This window comes from Heterodontus francisci, chromosome 23 (genome assembly GCF_036365525.1).
Source record: "Heterodontus francisci isolate sHetFra1 chromosome 23, sHetFra1.hap1, whole genome shotgun sequence".
Lineage (NCBI taxonomy): Eukaryota > Metazoa > Chordata > Chondrichthyes > Heterodontiformes > Heterodontidae > Heterodontus > Heterodontus francisci.
In genome coordinates this window covers 33,365,780-33,386,334 of record NC_090393.1, presented here as the reverse complement: position 1 = coordinate 33,386,334, position 20,555 = coordinate 33,365,780, and the positions used below count along the sequence as shown (strand labels likewise).

The following is a 20,555-nucleotide window of genomic DNA, read 5'->3' as shown; positions in this document are numbered from 1 at the left end:
GTATCAAGTTACGTGCAAATAACCTCCCAGACTCATTAGAATACGCCCAGACTTAAAATGGGTGGAAATCAGTTTAAACAATCGGGACCCACAAAAAGCACCGAAGCCATACCGTATGTTTCTTCTTTAAATACGAAAATTTAAGTTTCAACTCAGTTAATCATTCATGTACATCGAGCACAAAATGTTTTTAAGAACCTGCAATCCGGGAAGCTTCTCAATTTTTATGTGACATAGTTATGTCATAAAAAGATTAAAAGAAACAGAAAAGTCAGAGCAGGTCTCACTGAGGAAATATATTTTAAAGCCCTCAAGAATGGCAATTAAGCGACAGAAGTTTAGTTTCTTTCTTGCTGCACCTGAAAATCTGATCACAGGCGCGATTGGAGGATACTCGATTTGAGAGTAGGGGGAGTGGCTGATTTTGACGTTTTCAGACAGGGTTTTACAGAGAAATGTAAATAATGGAGGAGACTTGGGTGTATTGTAGCTGCACGCACTCTGGCCACAAATGTGGAGGAATCTCAGTATTAAACTCCATCGTAACCAGTTTCTGTTTACATAGGCCGAGATCACAATAATTCATGTGTGCAGTTTAAACCACTGTAATAATGTTGACTTTGTAATGTATGTGATGAACGTGAACAAAATAAGTTAGGTATGAATTTGACGAACGAGTACGCCCTTATATAACTGATTTATTTATGAGCACTTCGCCTCTAGGTTTTTATTTTTCATTGTGTGTGTGGTAAGAGCAGAAAAAGTGCAGGATAGTTTCATGATTGCTTCATTTTCCAATAGGTGTCGCTGGCTTATTTTTATATTGCTGCATTAGAAAAGTATAATGACATCTGATTTTATACACTAAAGTTTGTCCCAAACACATTTTCAAGAGATTGTGTTCCATTCCAAACGGCAATAAAAAAAACTGAACCTACTTTGTGATAATTTTATTAGTTAGGTCAAAATAAGACTTAAAGGTACAAAAGACAGAGTGTGTATCGTGAGTTGTGGCATATTGATAAGGATGAATCACAGCCTTGGTTCGGGAATCTCTGAATAAGAAAGATGATGTAACTCCAATGTGAATTATGGGCACTCGGATGGCCAGACACGTGTGTTCCCTAGTCCACTGTGTCTTTTCAGATTGACGAGTCAGCCACTTTGGGATTACTATCAGGAAAGGTGGCGATATCTGCTACATTCAGGCAGGGAATGGAAGTTGCACCGGCCAATAACGCTTTGCATACCCGTGAAAATATTTCCTAATCTTTTCTTTCCTGCTTCCCGAATTTTTAAAGACATTCGCCATCTATATGTTACTGAAATTCAATTAAAATATCAATATTTGGAAAAATTTTAATTAAATTATTGAGTATAGCAACAATTCCTTCCAGCAAATATAAAGAGCGGCTATAATAGATTTCAAATTTTCTTATTAGATGAACGTTTTGTGCAAACCTGAGTGCCGTTAGCAATGCTATTTATTAACTTCATCCTTTCCCCATGCCCACACTCCCTTCCCCAGTGCTCATCTTTCCTTCACCCAGTGCCCAAACTCCTTTACCCAGTGATGAATGACACACCTCGTATCCAGTGATAGCACTCCCTTTACCCAGTGTCCACACATCCTTTGCCCAGTGCCAACACTCCCTTTATCCAGTTCCCAAGCTCCCTTTCTACAATTCTCTAAAAACATCTGCCCAGTGCCACACTCCCTTTACCCAGTGCCCACACTCACTTTAACCCTTTACTAAGTGTCCATATCTCTTTATCCAGTGACCGCACACTTTTACTCAGTGCCCACACTCACTTTAACCAATATCACATTCCCTTTAAGTAAGTGTCCATATCCCTGTACCCAGTGCCCACACTCACCTTAACCAATATCACATTCACTTTACTACACATTCACTTTACTAAGTGTCCATACTCCCTTTGCCCATGCCCACACACCCTTCACCCAGCGAAAACTTTTGCTTCCCCCATACCCATACTCCCTTCTCCCAGTGCCTATATTCCCTTCCAATGCCCTCACTCCCTATACGCAGTGCCAGTGCCGACGCTCCCTGTACCGAGTGCTGACACTCCCTTTCCCCAATGTCCATACTACTTGAATCCAGTGCCAACACTACATTTACCCAGTGTACCATCCCCAGTGCTCACACACCCTGAATTCAGTGCTGACATTCCCTTTACCCAATGCTTACACTTGGGGAAGGTGGTGGTGTCGTGGTAATGTCACTGAACTAGAAGTCCAGACTAATGATATGGGTTCAAATCCCACCATGGCAGCTGGTGGAATTTAAATTTAATTAATAAAATCTGGAACTGAAAGCCAGTCTTAAAAACTAAGTTAGTCAGAAAACTAACATCAATTGTTGTAAAAACCCATGTGGTTCCCTAATGTCCTTTAGGGAAGGAAATCTGCCTACATGTGACTCTAGACTCACAGCAATGTAGTTAACTGCCCTCTGAAATGGCCTAGCAAGTCACTCAGTTGTCAAGGGCAATTATGGATGGACAACAAATGCTGGCCTTGCCAGCAATGTCCACATCCCATGAAAGAATAAAAAAACACTCACTTTACCCAGGGCCCACGCTCCCTGTCCCTGGTGCTGACACTCTGTTTATTCTGTGTTGACACTTCCTGTACTCATATCTGACAATGCCCATTGTGTGCTGACATTCTCTTTATCCATTGCTGACACTTCCTGTACCCAGTGCTGAAACTCCCTATACCCAGTGCCAATAATGACATTCCCTTTCCCCAGTGCCTACACATCCTGAACTCAGCGCCCACACTTGCTTTACCCATGGCTCACATTTCCTGTACTCGGTGCTGACACTGCATGTACCCAGTGCGTGATGACATTCTCTTTGTCCAGTGCTGACAATCCCTGCACCCAATGCTGGCACTTCCTGCACCCAGTGCTGGTACTCCCTGTTCTCACTGAAGACACTCTCGATACACAGTGCCAGTGCAGATACTCTCTGTACCCAGTGCTGAAACTCCCTACACCCATTGTGGACACTCCCAGTAGCTAATACCAGGGCTGACACACTATCCTCAGTGCCAACACTTTTTGTGCTCAATGCCAGTGCTGACATTCCCTGTACCCAGTGCCAGTGCTGGCACTCCCTAAGCCCAGTGCCAGATCTGACACTCCCTGTACCCCATGGCAGTGCTAATATGCCTTATACTCTGTACTCCCTGGACCAAATGCAGACACTCCCTATATCCAATTTTAACAATCCCTCTACCCAGCACTGACACTCCCTAGACCGAGTGCTGGTGCTGACACTCCCTGGACCCAGTGCTGGTGCTGATACTCCCTGGACCTACTGCCAGTATTGACACTCACTGGACACAGTGCCTGTATTAACACCCCTGGACATTGTGCCAGTGCTAACACACCCTAGACACAGTGCCAGTGCTGACACTGGGTTCTCTCTATGTGGGAGGCGTGGCCTGACGTCAATTGGCGGGGCCGGTTTGTTCGGGTCGGTCGAGTGAGCTCGGGATCGGGGAGCGGAGCTGAGAGGCCGGGGACAAAGTTACCACAACTCGGGGTGAGTTTTACGCAGAGCCGTTGGAAGGGGAGCTCCCCAGGGGCCGGCTCTCTGGAGGATCAGCCGCCTGGCGCTGGCGGAGGCTCTGGGACTGAGTGCGGCTGGGCCTCGGCTCTCTGGTTGGGCCTTTGGGAAAGGAGCCGTGGCCGGAAACTCAGCATATCGGCAGCAATTGGTGTTCAGAGCGGGGCAGCTGGGTTAATGTTTGAATATGAGCTTTGAAATTGTGAGTAAATAGTGAGGGCGAATCGACTGCGGGAACACCCAGAGCCCATTCCCTTTCTCTGAGTTCAAGCACCGACCACCGTTCCCTAGTGAAGCGGCCGGGTCACTCACTGCCACTTCCAGCCGTCCTTTTCCCCGCTTACTTATAAATATTTCATTTTTCGGACTTTATTTTTAAGTATACACTTCATTTGCTATTTATCTCAAGTCGTTTTGCCTGTCAGATGACATGAGAATGTGCCAACTCACACAAGGTTTCTTTCACTTCAGTTCCTGTCAGCTTCTGCACTGTGACTTTTCAAGTATCCACTAAATTCATAAGATTACTTGTACAATGATTGAATCCGCTGTAGACTGTGTCTGAAAACCATACCCACAAAGTGAAAGATGAAGTTGCATAACAACCTACATTGTTGAATTCTTTAGACACTTCTAAATAAGTGTGCCTTACTTAAGTTATTTAAATCAGGTTTATTTTGAGGTCGCATTATATGAGGCAAGTGGATTAAGTGGTAACAAACACACGTCCATTGGATCTCCTGAACTGGTTTTGACCAGCTGGTCTTTTTCTGCTTGTAAATTTCATATGTTTGTAAGGCCAGTTTTGTAGTCTTTAAGGCTTCAGTTAACCACAAATTTAAAAAAAACTGTAAAAGTCTATTACTGTCTAGCAGTTATTTAAAAAAAATTCAACGTGTAGACATAATTGAGTTAATTGGATTCTACGCAATTATATCCTTGTTTTAAAGTCCTTCCAGGGCCTTGGCAGCCTCTTCCCCTCCAGCCCCACAACTTTCCGAGATATCTGCGCTCCTTTAGTTCTGGCATCGTGAACAGCGTTGATTTTAATCCCTCCACCCTTGCCGGCCATGCCTTCAGCTGCCTAGGCCCAAAGCTCTGGAATTCCCTCCCGAAACCTCTCCACCTCTCTTTCTTCCGTTAAAATGCTCCTTAAAACCTACCTCTTTGACCAAGCTTTTGACCATCTGCCTGAATGTCACTTTATGTATCCCTGTACCCAGTCTTGCTTCATAATACTCCTGTGAGGTGCCTTCGGACACTTTATGTTAAAGGAGCTATAAAAATACAAGTGGTTGCTGTTGTAATCAGTATAAAGTTTATTAACGTTAGCAAATAAAATCGCAATTCTAAAAAAATTACTTTATAGTGAGTCTAAATATGACATAATCTCAATTTTAAGTTTTAAAACAAGACAAAACGGAGACTGTTGTGGTGCAAATGACAAACTGGTTTATTGTCATGGAATTCCTAAATTGGTGGGTGTGTGTACTAAAGCTGCCAAGTTGAAGTGAGATGGTTCCTGTGAGGGAGACAAGTAAAAACAAGTCTTCAATTTATACTGTCTTTGTTCATATCCTAGCAAGGTGGAATTGGCATGGGTTTGGAATGAATGGCTGTCATCTTTTCTAAGATGGCACAAGGTGTGGGAGCATATCTAGATGAGTAACCTTTTATGTAAAAGCTATATAAACAGGAAATGTTGGAAATACTCAACAGATCAGATGGCGTCTGTGGAGGAAGAAACATTGTGGTTTTTGACCTTTCATCAGAACGAGAAGAGACTTAAATTATTATTGAGATGGAACTATCTGGTCTGGTTATTGATAAGCTGAAAACTCTGTAGATAGGAAAGCGACACATAAGGGGAAAGAAACTAGGTATGGATATGTGCAATATGCCATCAGATCTGGATTGAAAGGAGAAAAAAAACACTTGCATTTATATAGCATCTTTCACAAACTCTGGATGTGCCAAAGCTCATTACAGTCAATGAAGGATGTCTGGTATAGTCACTGTTTAATGCAGGAATTGAGCAAGAAATTCACAATGAATAACAAATTCAGTTGCTAAGGGTGATTTCAATCCACCAATACATTGGGAAATTTGTAAAGGGTTCGGTAGGAGTGAAAACATGATATTGAACACCATATTGGGTTAGTATTCTAGAACAGTTGATCAAGGAACCCACACGGGTTGTGGGGGAGTGGGGTGGCAGGAAGAAGGAATAAAAATGTTAAATAGCATGGCCAATGATAGGCTGAGAAAATTAAAGGAAGACAAGGCTTCAGACCCACATGAACTTAAAAGGATATTTAAAGAAGGAGCTGTTGAAATCAGTCATATATTTGCCACTATCTTCAGGGAATCATTAAAAACAGGAATACTGCTAAAGAATTGAATAGTAGCTAACACTAACATATAAAAGACGGCATGGGGATAAAACGAAACTACAGCCAGTGAGCCTAATATTGCTTGTGGATAAAGTATTAGAAGGCAATAAGGTAGGCGAATTAACTGCGCAAATAGATGTAAATGGATACGATATAGTTGCGATTACAGAGACATGGCTGCAGGGTGACCAAGGATGGGAACTGAACATCCAGGGGTATTTAATATTTAGGAAGGACAGGCAAAAGCGGAAAGGAGGTGGAGTCGTGTTGTTAGTAAAAGAAGAAATCAATACAATAGTGAGGAAGGATATTGGCTCAGAGAATCCTGATGTGGAACTTGTATGGTTGGAGCTAAGAAACACCAAGGGGCAGAAAAAGTTGGTGGGGATTGTATATAGACCCCCAAACAGCAGTAGTGATGTAGAGGATAGCATTAAACAAGAAATTAGAGACACATTCAATAAGGGTGCAACTGTAATTATCTGTGACTTTAATCAACATATAGATTGGGCAAACCAAATTAGCAATAATACTGTAGAGGAGGAATTCCTGGAGTGCGTACGTGATGATTTTCTGGACCAATATGTTGAGGAACCAACTAGAGAACAGGCCATCCTAGACTGGGTATTGTGTAATGAGAAAGCATTAGTTAACAATCTTGTGTGGGGTCCCTTGGCAAGAGCGACCATAACATGATAGAATTCTTTAAGATGGAGAATGAGTGAGTTGATTCCGAGACTAGGGTCCTGAATCTAAATAAAGGAAACTATGAACGTATGCGACACGAGTTGGCTATGATAGATTGGGGAATATTACTTAAAGGGTTGACAGTGGATAGGCAATGGCTAGCATTTAAAGAGCGCATGGATGAAATACAACAATTGTTCATTCCTGTCTGGCGCAAAAATAAAACAAGAAGGGTGACTCAACCGTGGCTTACAAAAGAAATTGGGGATAGATCCAAGGAGGAGAAATATAAAATGGCCAGATCAAGCAGCAAACCTGAGGAATGGGAGCAGTTTAGAATTCAGCAAAGGAGGACAAAGGGATTGATTAAGAAGGGGAAAATAGAGTACGAGAGTAAGCTTGCAGAGAACATAAAAACTGACTGTAAAAGCTTCTATAGATATGGGAAGAGAAAAAGATTGGTGAAGGAAAATGTGGGTCCCTTACAGTCAGAAACGGGGGAATTTATAATGGGGAGCAAAGAAATGGCAGAACCAATTAAATACATACTTTGGTTCTGTCTCCACAAAGGTGGGCACAAATTACCTCCCAGAAATGTTGGGGAACATAGGGTCTAGTGAGAAGGAGAAACTGTATGAAATCAGTATTAGTAGGGAAATGGTGTTAAGGGAAATTGATGGGTTTGAAAGGCTGATAAATCCCTCGGGCCTGATGATCTACATCCCAGAGTACTTAAGGAAGTGGCCCTTGAAATAGTAAATGCATTGCTGGTCATTTTTCAAAATTCTATAGATTTTGGAACAGTTCCAATGGATTGGAGGGTAGCTAATGTAACCCCACTATTTAAAAAAGGAGGCAGAGAGAAAACAGGGAATTATAGACCGGTTAGCCTGACATCAGTAGTGGGGAATATGCTAGAGTCAATTATAAAAGATGTATTAGCAGAACACTTGGAAAACAATGACATGATCGGACAAAGTCACCATGGATTTACGAAAGGAAATTCATGCTTGACAAATCTACTGGAATCTTTTGAGGATGTAACTAGTATAATAGATAAGGGAGAACCAGTGGGTGCGGTGTATTTGGACTTTCAGAAGGCTTTCATTAAGGTCGCACATGAGAGATTAGTGTGCAAAATTAAAGCACATGGGATTGGAGATAAGGTACTGACATGGATAGAGAACTGGTTGGCAGACAGGAAACAAAGAGTAGGAATAAACGGGTCTTTTTCTGAATGGCAGGCAGTGACTAGTGGGGTACCCCAGCTATTCACAATATATATTAATGATATAGATGAGGGAATTAAATGTATAATATATCCAAGTTTGCAATGACACAAAGCTGGGTGCGACTGTGAGCTGTGAGGAGGATGCAGCGAAGCCCCAGTGTGATTTGGACAGGTTGAGTGGGCAAATACATGGCAGATGCAGTATGATGTGGATAAATATGAGGTTAGCCACTTTGGTGGCAAAAACAGAAAGGCAGATTGTTATCTGAATGGCGATAGATTGGGACAGGGGGAGGTGCAGCGACACCTGGGTGTCCTTGTGCACCAGTCACTGAAAGTAAGCATGCAGGTGCAGCAAGCAGTTACGAAGGCAAATGGTATGTTGGCCTTCATAGTGAGAGGATTTGGGTACAGGAGCAAGGATGTCTTGCTGCAATTATACAAGGCCTTGGTGAGACCACATCTGGAGTATTGTGTGTTGTTTTGGTCTCCTTATCAGAGGAAGGATGTTCTTGCTATGGAGGGAGTGCAGCGAAGGTTCACCAGACTGATTCCTGTGATGGCAGGACTGACGTATGAAGAGAGATTGGGTCGATTAGGCTTGTATTTGCTGGAGTTTAGAAGAATGAGAGGGGATCTCATAGAAACCTACAAAATTCTAACAGAACTGGACAGATTAGATGCAGGAAGGATACTCTCGATGGCGGGACCGTCCAGGACCAGGGGTCACAATCTAAGGATAAAGGGTAAGCCATTTGGGACCGAGATGAGGAGGGATTTCTTCGCCCAGAGAGTGGTGAACCTGTAGAATTCTCGACCACAGAAAGCAGTTGAAGCCACATCATTAAATATATTCAAGAAAGAGTTAAATATAGTTCTTGGGGCTAAAGGAATCAAGGGATACGGGGAGAAAGCGGGAACAGGGTACTGAGTTTGGACAATCAGCCATGATCGTGTTGAATGGCGATGCAGGCTTGAAGGGCTGAATGGCCTACTCCTGCTCCTATTCTCTATGTTAAAAGGTGATAATGAAAAACTTAGATAGTTATAGGAGGAAATCAGCATAGATTTATGGGAGGTTGGTCTCGCCTAACAAATTTGCTGCATTTCTTTCAAGAAATGATGGTCTGTGTTCACTTGGGAAATTCTGTGATTGTGTTATGTTGGATCTCAGCAATGCTTTTGTTACTCTGCCATGCACAACTATTCCACAAGATAGGAATACATAGAACCGGAGCCAAGCTTTTGAACTGAAATGAAAGCAGTGAAAGCAAAGGGCAGCTAGCATGGCAAGGGGTCCCTCATGAGGTGCCAAAGGGATCCATGCGCTGCCATTGCTGTTCGCAATAATTAGCAAATGAAAACGGAAACAAAACTGGTTAAGTTTGCAGATGTCACCAACACGAGGGAAGAATGTTCAAAAAATATGGAAGTGATAAAAGCAGATGTTGAAAGAAGTAAAGGTAGAAATAGCAGGGGCATTGGTCACGATCTTTTAATCCTCATTGGATACAGGAGTAGTGCTGGAGCTTGGAGTGTTGCTAATGTTATACCACTGTTCAAGAAAGGGGAATAAGGATAAACTGGGAAACTACATTGGTGGTGGGAAAAATATTGGAAACCATTATCAGGGAAAAAATAAACTTTCCTATGGGAAACCATGGGTTCATCAAGGAGAATTAGGATGGATTTGATGAAAGAACAAATCATGTCTGACTAACTTGATTAAGTTCTTTGAGGTAACAGAGAAGGTTGGTCAAGGCAGTATAATAGATGTTGCATATATGGATATGGACTTTTGGAATCCATTCAATAAAGTTCCATACAGGAAGCATGTTAAGAAGGTAGATCATGGAATTAAGGGGAAAGTGGGTTATGGATACAGAATTAGCTTCGTGACAGGAAGTAGCGGTTGGTTGTGAATGCATGGTTTTCAGGTTGGTTTCAGTGGTGTCCTCCAAGGATCAGGTTTGAATCCATTATCTTTTCAGTTTTTACAAATAACCTAGACTTGGGTGTAGGGAGAAACATTATAAAGTTTGCAGATGATATAAAACTTGGCAATATAGTAAATAGTGATGAGGATAGTTACAGACTTCAGGATGATATCAACAGGATAGTAAAATGGACAAAAACATGGCAGATGGAGTTCAATGAGGAGAAGTGTGAAGTGATGCGCTTTCTGAGGACTAATATGGAAAGGGAGTTTAGTAGAAATGGCACAATTTTGAGAAGTTGAGATGAGCAGAGACACCTTGGTGTCCATATACGGAAATCCTTAAAGGTGGCATGGCAAATTGATAAGTGGTTAAAAAAGCATATGCATTTCTTGGGTTTATAGGTAGGGGCATAGAATATGAAACAAAGAGATTATGCTAGAACTTTATAAATCATTGGTTAGGCCTTAGTTGGCATATTCTGGGCGTCACACTTCAGAAAGATGTAAAGGCCTTAGAAACTGTACGGAGGAAATTTAGCAGAATGTGACCAGGGATGAGAGACTTCAGTTCTGAGGAGAGATTGCAAAAGTTAAGACTGCTCTCTTTGGAATACAGAAGGTCAATGACCCTGAATAGAGGTTTTGAAGATAAGAGGTTTTGATACAATAGATAGAGAAAAGCTATTTTCTCTGGTGAGTCGATCAAATAACCAGAAATCATAGATTTAAAATCATTGGGAAAGATCTAAGTGGGAGGTGAGAATTTTTTTTTCTCAGAGTTGTCAGGATCTGGAATGCTGTACCCAAAAAGGTGGTGGAAGCAGATTCCATTAATTTTCAAAGGGATTTGGACAGGTACTTGAGGGTGAGGAAATTACAGCATTACAGTCAAGGGTATGAGACTAAGTACAAATGCTCTTTCAAAGTGCCATCATTGGCATGACTGGCTGAATGCCGGCCTCCTGTGCTTTAAATATTCTAATTAAAGGCAAAGAGATTTGGATAGGTTGAAAAGATGGTCGAAGTGGTCAATGACATTTCATATAGACAATTGCACTGTAGTTATACTACAAAGGGAAATAAAAGTGTTGTCTACTGTGTGTACACTTGTGTGCTCTCTTCCTTTTGTATTCTCTAACATATATAGTATATGGCAGCATTTTATATTTTAATATAGTATCTTTATAAAATAAGAATTTAAATACTAGCCTAATTTGAAAGTGTTTCTGTGAAATTCTCTACTTTTCAAACTAATTTTGGAAAAACAAACTAGGATCTTTGACATGGAGAATGCATCATATGCTGTAATATTTGCCACAAGTAAAGGGAAAAAAATCCTTTAAAATACATTGTAAGGATCAAGAAATATACTGTAGGGGGTCTGTTACAGTAAAAGTATTATTCACACCACATTGTAGTTGGGCCATATTGAACAAACAACTTATATTTAAAAATATCATAGGCTTGTGTTTTATTTAAAATGTAATATATCCGAGAGGTAACTTCGATGAACAGATTGAGGCATGAAGCGCATCAAAAGCACAAATTGGAATGACAAGTGCAATGCATGTCTTCAGAAAAGATTTTGCACAGTGAATGGGTTCTTGTTTTCAACTTCTTACAGGTAGTTTCCTATTGTTGCAGTAATCAAGGCTCAAGCAATAATACAGCAGGAGAACAATTGGTATACACTAAGAGCAGGATTTTTATGCACCATTTTCTATATAATGTTGATCATTAACAAGACAAAATGATTTCGGAAAGGTTAGAAAAAGTTCTTTACTAGATTACCAAAGATTCTGTTATGAATTGAGTCAAAGTAGTCTCTGTTGGTTCAGGGACACTAATGTAGTATGCCCAACTTCATAGAACACTACTGTATGACATACTCCATATATCTGCATACACACGTATGGAACTGTTGGATTTCCACAGACAGTCTACATAAAGGAAAACTGTTAACTGTATAAAAGTGTCAGCTAGGTTGAGGAGGTTGCACCCTCATCTGAGTCAGAATGTCATAGTTTCAAGTCCCATCCTAGGATTCAGGCACATGTTCAAGGCTGACATTTTAATGTTGCATTATTGGCAATGCTGCCTTTTTGGATGAGATGTTAAACTTTGGTCCATCTCCCTGTTCAGATGGATGTAAAAGTTTGTTTGGCACCATTCTAAGATGAGCAGGGAGTTCTTCTGATGTCCTTGTCATCATTCCTCAACAGCAGCACCAAATAAGAATGATCCACCATTCATTTCATTAGCTGTTTGTGTGTGAACTAGCTGCTATATTTGCCTATATAACAGTGACGTCCACTTGAAAAGTAATTGGTTGTGGAATACGCTGAGAAACCCTGAGCGCTTTTTTTGCTATTATTTCTCTTCCTTTTATTTCTGTAATCTACTTAATGTTTGTATTTTCTGTTTTATAATTCATAGCATTGTATTTGTATATTTTTCACAAAGCTGTATGCATTCTAAATGGGAATGTATCCTACCTGTTTGAATAAATTTGTCTGGTTATTATTTTTTAAAGTTACGATCCAGATCCATTGCATCCTAGTGGGACCCAACTTGCTGCACATCATCATCTCTGCCCATCTGTTCACTATTCATTATGACTGATTTTTTTTTCTAATTGGGAAAGCTGAATTTAAAGAGTGTTCACATATTTTATGAACTTAATATAAATTTTAGTTGCTAAAAGCCTCTTAATGGGATTATAATGTGAGGAAACAGGAAAGGATTACTTAAAATGAATGTGTACATTTTCTGCTAGTTTAATCCTTTTCTTTTTAGTAATAAGGTGTGGTTCTACAGTGCCTTGCCCAAGTGGCCGTTTGTGAGGTGTGAACCTCAGCAGTTAATGTTAATAGTTTTACCACAGGGTGTATCACAGCTGATTCTGATGACACCCATTTTCTATCAATACTTGCTGAACTGCGATTAGGAGTTGAAATGCTGGCTGCTTTGTTTTTATCTTTCTCAACAAGGTTGCTTAGGTCAGTTACACTGTCCCCACCCATCAACCCAGTTTGACATCTGTTAAGTCAGCCCAGACCAGATCAAACTTGGGATGTTTCAGATCTGTATGGCTCAGTACAGTGTCAAGTGATGTGTCAAGTTCATTGATTTTATGCTTCCTACTGCTTGGCAAGTTGCTCCCATCCTCCCCAAAAAATGCATTGTTAAGAATACTTGGTGCTGAATGTTTTTCCACTGTTCTAGCTAAAAACAAAACTTTTTAAAAAGTGAAAAAGAATCATTTGTAGTGCAGTTTAACAAAGCTATGGGAGCATCATGTGTGGTAGAGTGCTTTAGCTTTTCCACAGTGGAGATTCTAATCAAATATGCCAACTGTTCAGATCTGATCTTGATCTCATCTAGAAAAACAACTTTCCCTTGATTTTGTTTGGGTTGCAAAGAAAGAGATTTGCTTCAAGTTGGTAGATTTTGGATTAAAATCAGGAATTAAGTCAGACCATACTTTGTGCACATATTTTAAATATTTTCTAGCATGAACTGACTAGAGATAGCTCTCACAGTAACTTGGGCAATCACTTTTAGTTCAAGCTGTGGTGATCTCAGTGGTATGAAAAGTATATTTAGGGATTCAGAATCCAACCTATGAAGCAGCAACCCCAGTCAAAACTGTTCACACAGGCCAACGATGTTTTTCCTGTTTGTACTGGAATGAAACAATACCTTAGCAAAAGTCAACTTTGACCAAGAGTTCCCTCTGGCAGCATGTCTATTAACTGGCAAAACAGTTATATAAAATTTATTTCATAAAGGAACCAGCAGCAGGTCAAGTTTTCTGTTCCTCTCCCAGTGAGTACTATATTTGGAAAGTAAAAATGTTAAGTTCTCCATAAAACTGATTTTAAGGATAAATTGTTTATTTTTCAGGCAGCCTTGTAATTCAATATTAGTCTTTGCCTGTTGACGAGAAAACTCTGTGTTGAGTGCTAGGCATTCAGGCTTCCCCAGCGATTTAAATTTCATTAATCCTAGCTGCAATTTCTTTGGGGCAGGTCGGAGTGCTTTCAGAGAACCATAGAAAAGTTACGGCACAGAAGGAGGCCATTCAGTCCATCGTGTCTGCGTCGGCGGAAAAAACTAGCTGCCCAATCTAATTCCACCTTCTCACACCTGGTCCCTAGCCTTGCAGGTGACAGCACTTCAGGTGCAGGGGTGGATAGAATCTCTGGCTGAATTATTCAAGTCTACCTTTCAGTGGGTTGACGTTGTTAATGCTATGCTGTGATTGGTTGGCAGAAATTTGCTTTAGTGAGGCAGAATTAATTATTCCCTCTCTGGGTGGGACACCTGCTTTGAATATTGAGAACACTGCACATCATTCATTTTCCTAGTACTTAATATAAAAGTTGTAAAAATTATCCAGCTTTGTTCATGCCAAGCTGGCCACTGCAATAACCATTTCTGCAATTATTAATAAACAATTTAATACTTGTTATATTGCACTGTTATCCAAGAGGTAAAACCTCTTTTATACATTTAAGTGGTTTGCAGACAGAAGTGTTAAGATTGTAATGATTTAACACCAGTCATCTAGCCAATAAACCAGTGACCACAAATGCATTCCAGTGTTTGTTTTTATAGTGAACTGGCACTAGTTTTCTGCAAATGGATCTGAAGAATTCTGTTAAAAGTGTCATACCCAAACCAGCTGTTAATGGCCATTGTCTGTTTATATCAGATTGTTAATGAATTTAGCATATACCTGTACAGAACACATTAGGTGTAGCAAACTTTGCAAAAGTGCTCTGCATATAAAGTGGTTAAATGATTTGTAGGATTTGATGCATTGAGGAATCCTTTTTACGGTTAAAATCCTTACTTTTGGTTTCTGAATATATGCAGAAATGTTTAGTATTGAAGAACCCAACATATTTGCATAACTTCTCATTTGTACAGATAGTTTTCACTTCTGAAGTGTTTATGATTTAAAAGGAGGCATTACAGAATATCCATGTATTCTGATTTGCTTCCTTGTCTTTAAAATAGACCAGTCTCATTTACTGTTATTTACATCTTTACATCTGTGCCTTTCATATTGTCATGGAATGAGGTGATGATACTTAGTAGCTTTGGTGGGCATCCGATCTTTTCTAGTAGTCTGAAGAGACCACATCTGCTGACGAGGTCAAAGGCTTTGGTGAGATCAATGAAAGCAATGTAGAGGGGCATCTGTTGTTCACGGCATTTCTCCTGTATCTGATGAAGGGAGAACAGCATGTCAACGGTCGATCTCTCTGCACGAAAGCCACACTGTGCCTCAGGGTAGACACACTCGGCCAGCTTCTGGAGCCTGTTCAGAGCGACTCGAGCAAAGACTTTCCCCACTATGCTGAGCAGGGAGATTCCACAGTAGTTGTTGCAGTCACCACGGTCACCTTTGTTTTTATAGAGGGTGATGATATTGGCATCGCGCATGTCCTGGGGTACTGCTCCCTCGTCCCAGCACAGGCATAGCAGTTCATGTAGTGCTGAGAGTATAGCAGGCTTGGCACTCTCGATTATTTCAGGGGTAATGCTGTCCTTTCCAGTGGCTTTTCCACTGGCTAGAGAATCAATGGCATCACTGAGTTCTGATTTTGTTGGCTGTATGTCCAGCTCATCCATGACTGGTAGAAGCTGGGCTGCATTGAGGGCAGTCTCAGTGACAGCATTCTCCCTGGAGTACAGTTCTAGGCAGTGCTCAACCCAGCGGTCCATTTGTTTGTGTTGGTCAGTGATTATGTCCCCTGATTTAGATTTGAGGGGGGCGATCTTCTTGATGGTTGGCCCAAGAGCTCTCTTCATGCCATCATACATTCCTCTGATGTTTCCGGTGTCTGAGGCCAGCTGAATATGACTGCATAGGTGTTGCCAGTAGTCGTTTGCGCAGCGCCTAGCTGTTCTTTGTGCAGTGCTTCTGGCTGCTTTAAGTGCTGCGGATGTTAAATTGCTGGGGGCTTTCTTGTAGTTCAACAGTGCAATGCGCTTAGCGGCTATGACAGGTTCCAGCTCTTCATTATGAGATTGAAACCAGTCTGCATTTCTCTTCGCACTTTTGCCGTAGGTGGTCAAAGCTGACTCATAGATGGTGTCTCTGATTTGGGCCCACTTGGTCTCAGCATCTCCTGTGGGAGTGTTTTGAAGGGCTGTTACAAGTGAATTTAGAATTTTTTGTAACAGCTGTAGGTGAGAAATTCTGCTCGTGTTGATGTGCGGGTGGCCCTTCTGCTTGGAATGATGCAACTTCTTTGGTCTGAGTCTAACCTTGCTGCACACCAGGGAGTGGTCGGTGTCGCAGTCCGCACTGTGAAGCTGCGTGTGATTTGAACACTGTTTAAGGCGGCTCGCCTTGTGACAATGAGGTCCAGCTGGTGCCAACGACGCGATCTTGGGTGCCTCCATGAAACCTGGTGACAGGTTGTCATTCCATGACAATATGAAAGGCACAATTCAACATGGTGACTCCTCATCAGAGCCCTTTCCTATCCTGAGTGGCGTGAAACAGGGCTGTGTTCTCGCACCCACACTTTTTGGGATTTTCTTCTCCCTGCTGCTTTCACATGCGTTCAAGTCCTCTGAAGAAGGAATTTTCCTCCACACAAGATCAGAGGGCAGGTTGTTCAACCTTGCCCGTCTAAGAGCAAAGTCCAAAGTACGGAAAGTCCTCATCAGGGAACTCCTCTTTGCTGACGATGCTGCTTTAACATCTCACACTGAAGAGTGCCTGCAGAGTCTCATCGACAGGTTTGCGGCTGCCTGCAATGAATTTGGCCTAACCATCAGCCTCAAGAAAACGAACATCATGGGGCAGGACGTCAGAAATGCTCCATCCATCAATATTGGCGACCACGCTCTGGAAGTGGTTCAAGAGTTCACCTACCTAGGCTCAACTATCACCAGTAACCTGTCTCTAGATGCAGAAATCAACAAGCGCATGGGAAAGGCTTCCACTGCTATGTCCAGACTGGCCAAGAGAGTGTGGGAAAATGGCGCACTGACACGGAACACAAAGGTCCGAGTGTATCAGGCCTGTGTCCTCAGTACCTTGCTCTATGGCAGCGAGGCCTGGACAACATATGTCAGCCAAGAGCGACGTCTCAATTCATTCCATCTTCGCTGCCTCCGGAGAATACTTGGCATCAGGTGGCAGGACCGTATCTCCAACACAGAAGTCCTCGAGGCGGCCAACATCCCCAGCTTATACCCACTACTGAGTCAGCGGCGCTTGAGATGGCTTGGCCATGTGAGCTGCATGGAAGATGGCAGGATCCCCAAAGACACATTGTACAGCGAGCTCGCCACTGGTATCAGACCCACCGGCCGTCCATGTCTCCGCTTTAAAGACGTCTGCAAACGCGACATGGAATCGTGTGACATTGATTACAAGTCGTGGGAGTCAGTTGCCAGTGTTCGCCAGAGCTGGCGGGCAGCCATAAAGACAGGGCTAAAATGTGGCGTGTCGAAGAGACTTTGTAGTTGGCAGGAAAAAAGACAGAGGTGCAAGGGGAGAGCCAACTGTGTAACAGCCCCGACAAACAAATTTCTCTGCAGCACCTGTGGAAGAGCCTGTCACTCTAGAATTGGCCTTTATAGCCACTCCAGGCGCTGCTTCACAAACCACTGACCACCTCCAGGCGCGTATCCATTGTCTCTCGAGATAAGGAGACCCAAAAGAAAAAAGAAAAAAAAAAGAAAAAAGAAAGAAAGAACATCTGTGCCCAGTGAGAGTGCTATTGTAATGTTCTACCTTACGAAAGCATCGGGGAAAAATAAGAGTGCACTAATGAGGTTTGAAAGAAGTTCAGTGTATCTTGGAACTGGGGAGACAATGGCGTAGTGGCAATGTCACTGAACTAGTAATTGAGAGGTCCATGCTAATGCCATGGGGACGCAGGTTCAAATCCTATCATGTTCGATGGTGGAATTTAAATTCAATTAGTTAATAAACTGGAATTGAAAGCTAATCTCAGTAATGATGCCATGAAACTAACATTGATTGTCATAAAAAAACAATCTGATTCACTAATGTCCTTTAGGGAAGGAAATCTGCCATTCCTATCTGGTCTGGCCTATATGTGACTGCAGGCCCACAGCAATGTGGTTGCCTCTTCACTGCCCTCTGAAATGGCCTAGCAAGTCACTAAGTTGTCAAGGGCAGTTAGGGATAGGCAACAAATGCTGGCCTTGCCAGCGACACCCACATTCCATGAAAGAATAAAAAAAATTCTGCTGATTTGCTCTCAAGCTAATTATTGATGTTTTCTGATATTAAAATGGTTTTCATTAAAAAGAAAATCCAAGTTTTGGATGAAAAGGTCGAGGAAGATACTAAATGCAAAAGCAAATTGATATTTTATTTGTCAGGATTAAATCCTAGTGCTAGCAAATACTTAAGAATAATTAAGTAGTGGAAAGCTATAATGTATTATTAATGTGGACACTTGGGAATGCAATTAATGCTGTGAATAAGAAATGTAGATTATTTAAATCAAACTACATTTTTTATGAAGACCATGAAAGAGTGGATTTATGTATGCATTTGCGTTCCTGTTGTATAATCAACATTTAATCTTAGTTTAATCTCAATTCATCATGGATAATAGTTCTGATGCAGATCAAACTGCTGCCAGTTGGTTTTGCATGTACTTATCAGTATAGGTGAAAGTACTTTTCTGAAGCCTAGAGTGGCATTACTCATATGAAGGAAAATGGGTTTAGAATTATTATTTTGACTTGTATGAGATAGGGACAAGGCCATGAGAGATTTAAACATGACGATTAGAATTTTAAAATGAAGAATGTTGGGGGCCTGGGAGGTAATGTTCATCAGCAAGGAAAGGAGTGATGGGTGAGCAAGGATTTAATATGGGATAGGATATGGGTAGCAGAGTTTTGGATGAGCTGAAATTTGCAGAGCACAGAGGATGGGAAGCCAGACAGGTAAAATAGTTGAGCCGGGAAGTGACAAAGGCAAGGGTAAGAGTTTCAGCAGCAGATGCTCTGAGGTAGGGTTGTCGGTAGGCTCTGTTAATGGAGGTGCAAGTCGGCGATCAGTGTGTTGGAGATGGTATGGGGTCAGAAGCTCAGCTAGTTTATGAATTGGATTCCGAGATTGCAAACAGTCTGGTTCAACCTGAGACAATGGCTGAGGAGAGTGATGGAATCGATGGCAAGAGTACGGTGTTTGTTTAGGGGGCCAATGTCAATGGCTTTTGTCTTTTCAATGTTTACTGCAGGAAATGAAAGCTCATCCAAGACTAGATGTCAGATGGTTAGGTTGACAGCACAGAGATGCTTAAGAGGTAGAACAGTATGTTGTCAGTGTGCATGTTGAGGCTGACTCCATGTTTTCGGATCATGCCACCAAGGAGTAGTATGTTGATGAGAAAGAGGAGGGAGCTAATCATGGATTCTTGAGGGGACTCCAAAGGTAACAGTGCAGGGTCAGGGAGAGGGGCCAGGACTGATGATGCACCAGCTACAATTGTATGGGTAAAAGTGGAACCGAGCAAGGCCAATCCCATTGAGCTGGGCCACGAAGGAGAGGCATTGGAGAGGAATGGTGTGGTCAATTGTGTCAAAAACTACAGGTTGAGAAGGACAATCACAGAGGGTGTAATTTGTAACTTTGATTATAGCTGTTTCATGCAAAATGGCAAGCTAGGAAACCTGTTTAGAAAGATTTTAACATGGATTTGTGGGAAAGATGAGCATGAATTTGGGAGGCAGCAAAGGATGTTTGGAGTTGGGGCACTAGTTTGCAAGGTTGGAGGAACTGAGGGTGGTTTTTTGAGAAGGTGGATGATGCCAGTAGTTCTGAAATGGAGGGGGATAGTACATGAGGAGAAAATATTATTTACAATGTCACCTATTCTGGAGGCCAGGAGAAGTTGAATGGTTCAACGGTTTAGAAGGTATAAGATCAAGGAAACAGGAGATGGGTCTCATGGACAAGATGAGCTCCAGAAGAAGTTAGGGGAAATAATAGAGAAATTGGAGAAAGAAGTGGATCAGGGCAGGGCGGGAGAGGGGAAGTTTTGGCTTGTTAGACAAGGAGAAGTGGGGAGGAAGCAGCAGAGAGCTAAATGGATGGTCTCAGTCTTGGTGTCCGAGTCATCCATGGGCTCCTCACAGTTACTGGAGGTGCAGGAGTGAAAGATATAGAGAGACAATTGATGTTGAGAAAAGCAGTTGAGTTATCTTTGCTTTCCAGTGTGACCCTGGAATCGTGGGTGGTTTTGATAGATGAGATTGAGGCTTAATGGTGCTTGATGTGTCCAGCAGATCTGGTGATGGATGGTGAAACCAGTTGTGCATGAGATAAGCTCAAGTTTGCACCACTTGGATTGAAGAGCAAAGCTATGGGCTCCATGACGGGGAATGATTGGTACGGGAGAAATTGAAGGTTTTGAGAGCTACAAAGGCATCGAGGTAGCAGGTGAGGGGAAATGGAACCGATTGACAGCTGCGGAAGTATTGTAGCAAATTGAAGGCAAAAGGCTAGGCAGTTGGCGGCTTGAAAATGCTATTGTAAGTAACTTGGGAGAATTTTTTCCATGGTTGAAACAAATAAAAGTGGGGTTGGAAGGCAGTAGAGGGATGTGGGTGGTGTGAGGGATATAAAAAGTTGTTGGAGATGGCCTAATCTGTGAATAAGACCATGGGAGTAGAGAAGCCATATGAGATGGCA

The 20,555-nt window shown here is 41.9% G+C and overlaps 1 protein-coding gene across 5 annotated transcripts in view; it reads left to right on the top strand.

Moving 5' to 3' along the window:
• The first annotated feature begins 3,394 nt into the window (after positions 1 to 3,394).
• clip1a (CAP-GLY domain containing linker protein 1a) overlaps positions 3,395 to 20,555 on the top strand; it is a 231,074-nt gene continuing 213,913 nt past the window's right edge. For 3 of the 5 annotated variants that reach the window (XM_068055040.1, XM_068055039.1, XM_068055041.1), the window contains exon 1: positions 3,395 to 3,573. The gene's annotated coding sequence lies outside the window, so the exon portion shown is untranslated. The remainder of the gene's footprint in view (positions 3,574 to 20,555) is intronic. The other 2 variants (XM_068055042.1, XM_068055043.1) reach the window with 2 other exon arrangements.